General features: G+C 37.6%; 1 long non-coding RNA gene across 1 annotated transcript; it reads left to right on the top strand.

The window, feature by feature from the left end:
* The first annotated feature begins 3,637 nt into the window (after positions 1 to 3,637).
* Positions 3,638 to 6,931, top strand: LOC140693905 (uncharacterized). Its single transcript, XR_012069609.1, has 4 exons — positions 3,638 to 3,737; positions 4,984 to 5,043; positions 5,765 to 5,959; positions 6,702 to 6,931. It is a non-coding gene; the product is annotated as an uncharacterized lncRNA (long non-coding RNA).
* Positions 6,932 to 7,675: the final 744 nt, after the last annotated feature.

The raw sequence follows: 7,675 nt of genomic DNA, 5'->3' as shown, positions 1-7,675 counted from the left end.
AGTATGTTCTGTAACAATAGGCTATAGGATAATTTTTACACTTGTTATAGGATGTAGAGTTGGGGAAAGGCTTAAAAGTGCAAGAACCTTAAAAGAGAATCTCCGAATATTTTAAAGAAGACAGTTCTCAGAATGAGAGCTTTTCTGGAAAAGACTAGCTCTTCACTTCACAGGGGAAGCAGGGAGCAGGTGTAACTGCACTTACGGTAACTTCAAAGGTAAACCTTACCCTCCCACTTAGCTGTTTCCTGGTGTAGGTTCATCTCCCACATCTGTAGTTATAGACCTGATGTGTCATTTTCTGGTACTCCATTCTGCTTCTTAGTGAGAGACTGACACAAAGTCACATAGCAATTGAAAAATTGCGCAAACGACTTTATTGTTAAAAATGTAGACCTGTGGCTGGGTGCTTCATTTGAAAGTGACTTTCAGTACAGAGAACACTGAAAAGAATGCAGTGTTATTTCTTATTTTATTCCTTTAAGCCTTTGAATAGAAGGTTTTCTTTGCAGAGTGTCTGGAGTACATCAGAACAAGCAGGAACTGAAATAGCTTTAAGAAAGCTCCAGTATAGACGTTGCTTATAGTGTGGTATCTGTCTTATGTTAATTCTTTAAAGCAGGAAGTTGTAACTCTCAATTTCTTAAGCAAATATAAACATTCTTGACTCTTATTGACGTTCTTTGTTGGGTGAAGCTGCTTTTGCTTCCATTCTGAGCATTGAAAGGCCTTCTATGATACTTCTACCACTCCTCAGTATTTTATTTTCCCTCTGTTGTGAACTTGTTTTTAAACTTGAAGCATATATAAATATCACTAACTTGCTACATATGTAGATATTCTGTGTTACATACTCAGAAAGTTTGTGTACATCACACGTATCTACATAATTCCCCCCTTTCCAACTGTGTTCCTGATGAAAGGATGGTGGGAAATGGCATTATGGGGATATGTCTTACAGTACACAGTGTTTCCCCTGTTCCCTCTACCATATCTGGATGTTCTTTCATCTTTCAGCTTCTAGACTTACTAGCTCTTTTTCTTAAGCCAGGTGTATCTCATCCCCCTGCGCACACACACATGTGTACACACACACACACACACACATTCTACTGTAGGGAGTAGTGTGCACCATCCAATTCTCCCACTCCAGCTCTGGACCCACCCACTGGAGGCAGTGTCTTGCACGAATTAATTTGTAAGTTGCTTTTTAAAACTCGAGTGGTCAGGAAATAGGACTGATATCCACACCTAGTAGGCAGGCCCTCAAGGACAACTTCTATGGTTAATGCCAGGTTATCTTAATGTTTGAGTACCTGGGTTTCATGTCTTCCTGTGCCACCTGTGTGACCCATGATTCCCACATTTCTGTCTCCTGCTAGAATTTTTCTCTCCAACTCTGGACTCTTACAATCTTCTGCTGATTTGACATCTTCACTTGAAACTCTGATATCTTAAAAGCAACATGTGTAAAAACTGAGCTCTTTGTTCTCCTACACCCCAAACTGGTTCTTCCTGCAACCTCCCCCATTCAGTTAGTGGAAACTTAATCCATCCAGCTGCTTGGGTCAAAAAACTTGGGGTTATTCTGACTTTCACTGACATACCATATGAATTCTGTCAATAGATCTGGTTTAACACTGCCTTTAAAACATATCCAGAACCCAGCCACTTCTCACCATGGTTCCTGCCTCCACTGCTGCTTCCCTACCCTGAGCCACTGTCCTCTCCTCCTGCACAGCCCTTCTCAGAGGCTTCCCTCCTTTCATCTCTGACCCGTTTCGACTATTCTCACCTGGCAGTCAAGTGAGCCTCGAAAACCTAAGTTAGATTGTGTCGTCCTTCGCAGTGCCTCCCCATTTCACTCTGGGTAAAAGCCACAGTCCTTACAACGTCCTCCAAGGCCATACAGGATCTGCACTGACCCTTCTCCGCAGCTCCAGCCGTGCCCCCATTCTGGAACATGCGAAGTGCACACTGGCCTCTGTGATGGTTATTCCGTCCACCTGGGACTTCTCACCTCCAAGTCTTAGTTCTAACCTCAGTCCTCAGTGTGGCCTGCTCTGGTATTTAATACAACATCACCCTCATCCCATACCCTAAACTCTCTTTACCTTGCCCTTTTTTGATTTTTCCATGGTTCCTCTTTCCTAACATGCCACCTCCTCTGCTGCTCTGTTGTGTGAATTGTCATCTCCACCCCCATCCCAGCTAGACTCCAACAAAGCTCCGTGAGGACAGGACTTTTGTTTTGTTTATTTATCTATTCCAACTGCCTAGACTAGTCCTGGGTACATAGTAGGCAATCAAAAATTATTTGCTGAATAAATTAAAAGACTATTTTAAAAATGAATCATCCTTTCAGGAATGGGTGAGGATAGGAAGCTGCATCAAGGACAATGGTGCAGTAAATAATGATATTTGCCTGTTGTTCTTTGTGTGATTTATATATGTGTTTTAGTCTTAATTTTGTATCCCAGTTTCTTAATTTAATATCTGTATTAAGGTGTAATTTACAGGCCATAAAATTCACACATTATAATTGTACAAGTCAGCCATTTTAGCTATTTCTAGATTTGTGCAACTTTGTCCTCACAAAGTCCCCTTGTGTCCGTCCATATGCAGTTTGCCCCCCCTCAGTGGCACCCTGATTTTATTTCTTTTTTTTTTTTTGGCAATCACATCTCAAACGGATAATTTACACAGCAGTACTAATATAGCTTTGCACTTTTAGAAATGACACACTTAAATATGAAATTAGCGGTCATTGCTGAATGTAGGTAGCAGTATCAGACATTGGTGAGAAGAATGGACCTGAGTGTCAGACTGGCTGCAGTCTTACCCAGCTCCACCATTTACCAAGTTACCCAAATTATTTTCTGCCTCAAGCTCTTTATCTGTTATATGGGGGTAATAATAGCAGCTTACAGAGTTGTTGTGAGGATTAAGCAAACAGGGAAACAAAATTTAGTATAGTGGCCTGCTTATGTTATTACCTAAGAAATAGCCTTGCAGGTAGAGGGCAAAATTCAAATCAGTTTCTAAAGTATATGTAAAATATAATCCAGTTCCTGCCTGGTTTGTAAACACTTATGCCTACTGAAGAATTTAAAAGCAGGCTAATTTCCAACAGAAAAGATCATTTCTCAGCATTTCTTTCAAAGAGAGCTGCAAAATCACTTTTACTAACTAAATGTTCCATGCCCAACTCTGACAGAAATTTGACAACAGGGACGTAATTATCTACATTTTTGTTAAAATGATGCTGACCATCAGGAAGTGTTCTCAATTATATTTTAGCCTTTATGTTGAGAAATACTGTGAGACTTCTTCTAAATTAATGGGTGGGGGCATTCATTGTAGCTCTTGTAGCCTGATAAGCCTGCACTAAATTATCTTTTTTAAACTTTTAATTAAAGTAATAAATTAATTTTTTGCTGGGGGGTGGTAATTAGGTTTTTATTTATTTATTTTATTTTTAGAAGAATTACTGGGGATTGAACCCAGGCCCTTGTGCATGCTAAGAACATGATCGTTCACTTGAGCTATACCCTCCCCCCTAAATTATCTTTAATAAGGTCTTTTTCTCTGTTTTGTTACTTTATGTACAGAAGCACAAAGCAGGGTCATCCGAAGCCTCTCAATCACAAAGATGATAGTAGTGAGAAACATTGCGCAGTGACAGTGAATCCTTGGCATATGAAGAAAGATTGTAAAGTCCTGAATGAATTAAGAAGGTATTGTTACCTTAACATACATGTAAGCATGGCTCTCTTACCTTTATTTTTCACTTAATAATGAAAATAATCCCCACCTGTCAAGGTTGCTTTGTTTGATAGAGGGAATATCTAAACCGTTTTCTGCAAGTTTTTTAAATAAGTAAGAGCAGTTAATTTATCAGAAGTGTGAATGGTGTAATCTGGTCTGTGTAGTATGGTAGACACCAGCCACATGTGGCTATTGTGAATTGAGATGTTTTATAAGTGGAAAATACATAATAGATTTTCAAGACTTTGTACAACAAAAATAATGTAAAATATTAATAAGTTTTAAAAGTGTCAATCACACTTTTGAAATGATAATATATTGGATATTTTGGGATAAATGTAATTATTACTGGAATTAATTTCACTTGTTCCTTTTTATTTTCTAAATGGGATTACTGGAAAATTGTGACTTGCACTATGTTTCTATTGACAGTGCTGGCTTCTAACTTATTGCAAATAATATGAAAAGAAAATTTTGATTAAAAATTTTGTAATTGAGTAGTTGATTTGCATCATATTAGTTTCAGGTGTACAAAACAGAGGCTCAACATTTTTATAGATTATATTCCATTTAAAGTCACCATAAAATAATGGCTATATTTCCCTGTGCTGTATGATACAGCCCTGTAACCTATCCATTTTATACGTAGTAGTTTTACCTCTCAATCCCCTCACCCCTTCCTGCCTCCCCTCTTCTCCTTCTCCCCATTGGTAACCACCAGTCTGTTCTGTGTACCTGTGAGTCTATTTCTGTTTTATTATAGTCATTAATTTGTTTTATTTTTTAGATATACATATAAGTTAATACATAGAATATTTGTTTTTCTTTCTCTGACTTATTTCACTTAGCATAATACCCTGTAGGTCCATCCATGTTATTGCAAATGTCATTATTTTATTTTTTAGTGGCTGAACAGTATTCCATTTGTGTGTGTGTTCATGTGTATATATGCGTGTGTATATATATGCATACATGTATATATACATATATATATATATATAATATACCACAACTTCTTTATCCAGTCATCTGTCAGTGAACATTTGGGTTGTTTCAGTGTCTTGGCTATTTTAAATTGTGCTGCTGTGAATATTGGGGTGCATGTGTCTTTTTGAATTAAATTTTTCTCCAAACATATATCCATGAATGGGATTGCTGGATCACACGGAAGTCTATTTTCATTTTTTTATGGAACCTCTTTTCTGTCCTCCATAGAGGCTGCACCAATTTACATTCCCACCAACCGAGTAGGAGGGTTCCTTTTTCTCTTAAAAGGTAAAAAATTCTCTACATTTACCTACTTTCCTTTCAGTTTAGGACACAGTTTGGCAAAAGCCAGATAGAATTTAATAGGAGTAAATACAGTATTTATTTTGAATGTCCATGCATTATGGATAGATATGTTATTGATGAGTTGGTTCCCTGTTTTTGTAGGTGCAGATGTTTTTATAGCTTCACAGACATTTCAGTCTTGCAGAGAGAAAAATTTCTTTGTATTTTGCTGAACTTGTCCGGGTGTCTTTATCGGACTTGGTCCAGGCCTGCAGAGGTGAATACACATCCAAACCTGAACCATTTGAATGTCTGCAAGATATTAAGAGTCTAGAATATCAGATCTGGACTGTAACTCTGGTAAATGACATCAGTGACTGGACTCAAGAAAACTCCATTTGAGGGCAAAACCTTTCATAAGCCAAAAAGGCTTTGAAACTGTGGCAAAGCCAGAGACTTTTGTGCGCCACTTATGGCCACAAACCCATGAGGACAACCACAGGCCTTCTGGAGTGCCAAGGAAATTCCATGTGAGGAGTCCAGCACTCACAGGAATCCAACAAGTCCCTGTCTGCCAGAGCACCTTCATTGCTACTGTGCTGTTTTGAGTAAATGTCTTTTCATCAGGTTCAAATTGGTTTGTTGTTATTTTTTTGCATAAGAAAACAAATTCTTGTTCCCTGGTGTAAGTAAAAGCCTAACATTTTCTGATTTCTTTTGACAGAGAAAATATGAGCCTGTGGATCTAACATCATCTGTGATGGTCTGCAGCTGGGAGCAACCAGATCAGTGTCAGTCCCCTTGCAGCCATTGGCTGGGAGCCTGCATGTTCCTTGGAATGGTATTTGAAACATGTCACACTAGCCGTGCCTTTGCTGTGGGCTGGGAGGCGAGTCAGTCAGAATCTGCATTATGGAATGTAAGTTTCAGATCCACAGCTAGGAGATCTTTTTTAATAGCCAGAGAATATAGTCATAAATATATCTATTAATGTATTTATGCAAGAACCTTTTTAAAGATTTTTTTATTATAAAAAGTTACCCCCAAAATTGAAAGTGAAAGAACAGTGGAATTAAAAACCATCTGTACCTTAATTATATATAAAGGATCATAAAATCCTTCTAAACTTTTTTTTGTTCAAATGAAGATATTTTTCCCTTCCAAAAAGGAAAATTATTATTTCACATTTTTTTGTTTTCTCCTTTTATTATATATTCCATATCAATAAATATAAATCTTTTAAATCCCTTTTAATGGCTGTTTAACAATATATTGAACAGATATGTAAATAGTTCTAGGTTTCAGAAATTTAAAAAATTGTCATTACAATACCACTACAAAGAATATTTTGGTGTTTCTATTTTTAGTTACTAATTTGGACTAAAAATTAACAAGTTTGCTTTTCTTTAAAACATTGGTTATTTTATGAAGGAACTGTAAGGAATTTAAAAAACTTTTCAGTAATTTCAACAAAGAAATTATCTTTAAGGCAAAAATTTATGATGGATTGCAAATCTATTTTTATTATATCTTCACTTTTACTAGTGTGACATATGTGTGTGTTTGCACAAGTGCTTTAACTACCAGCAACGTAGGAAAAATCTGTATACTAAAAATGTGAAAATATTTTCCTGGTTTGTGTTTTCATTCTCCCAATATAGGTTTTGGATGACAAGCTTGTATTTGCAAAAGTACACCCCCTGTGGGAGGTGTTCTGTACATACGCTGAGATACTGCACATAATATTGCCTCTGAAGCCCAATGATTTGAAAACCCGGTCCTCAGCCTTTGATAACTTCCGCTGTTTGATGAAAGTCCTCCAAGTGGATGAAAGTATCAACAACCGGAACAAGAGTTTTTCATTGCCCTATTTGAGAAGAGCTCCATGAAATACTTTTATATTCAGGATAGAGATACATTCTTCAATCCAACCACCAGAAACCGCATTGTAAGTCTAAACCGAGTTTAGCTGCTGTCTTGGGGGTGATTTAGAACCTGCTGTTGAATTATCAGTGATTTGGTTTGGTTGGTTTGATTTGGTTTTTAAAAGCTGCCCATGAAAAGGAAAAAAGAGAAAGAAAAGAAATATGCCTACAGATTCCTGTTAGGATAGTAAACAGTGGCTGGTTAGTTACCTTGTATAAGCCACAAGCTCTCTTAGAACATTTTTAGGTTTACTTCATCCTTTCTCAGATCAAGTATCAAGTAAGGGACAGTGTTAAAAAAAATTCAGGATTAACAGGTTTGTGAGCTCCAGGATTTGCAAGGCAGCTTTCCCTTCCCATGGTGTAAGTCAAATGGCAGAATTGAAATAAAGCACCTCATGTATCCTCCGGTGTTAACAGGAAAAGGCTAATCTTCTTGAACTTGTTTCTTCCTGGGTAAAATGAAGATAATATATCAGGAGGCGACAAGCTCATTTAAGGCAGGAAACATGTTGTCTTGTTCACTGCTGAATCTCAGGCACCGGGAAGGCTGAGTTTAACGAGTGAATGAATGAACTGTACTTCCCCCACAGTTACTATGTGAGACAGTGAGGATTAGCAGCTAAGAGCATAGACTCTAGAGGGGAGGGCACAGCTCAAGTGATGGGGCACATGCTTAGCAAGCATAAGGTCCTGGGTTCAGCCCCCAT

Source organism: Vicugna pacos, unplaced genomic scaffold (genome assembly GCF_048564905.1).
Source record: "Vicugna pacos unplaced genomic scaffold, VicPac4 scaffold_20, whole genome shotgun sequence".
NCBI classification, from domain to species: domain Eukaryota; kingdom Metazoa; phylum Chordata; class Mammalia; order Artiodactyla; family Camelidae; genus Vicugna; species Vicugna pacos.
This window is presented reverse-complemented; position numbering and strand designations above follow the sequence as displayed.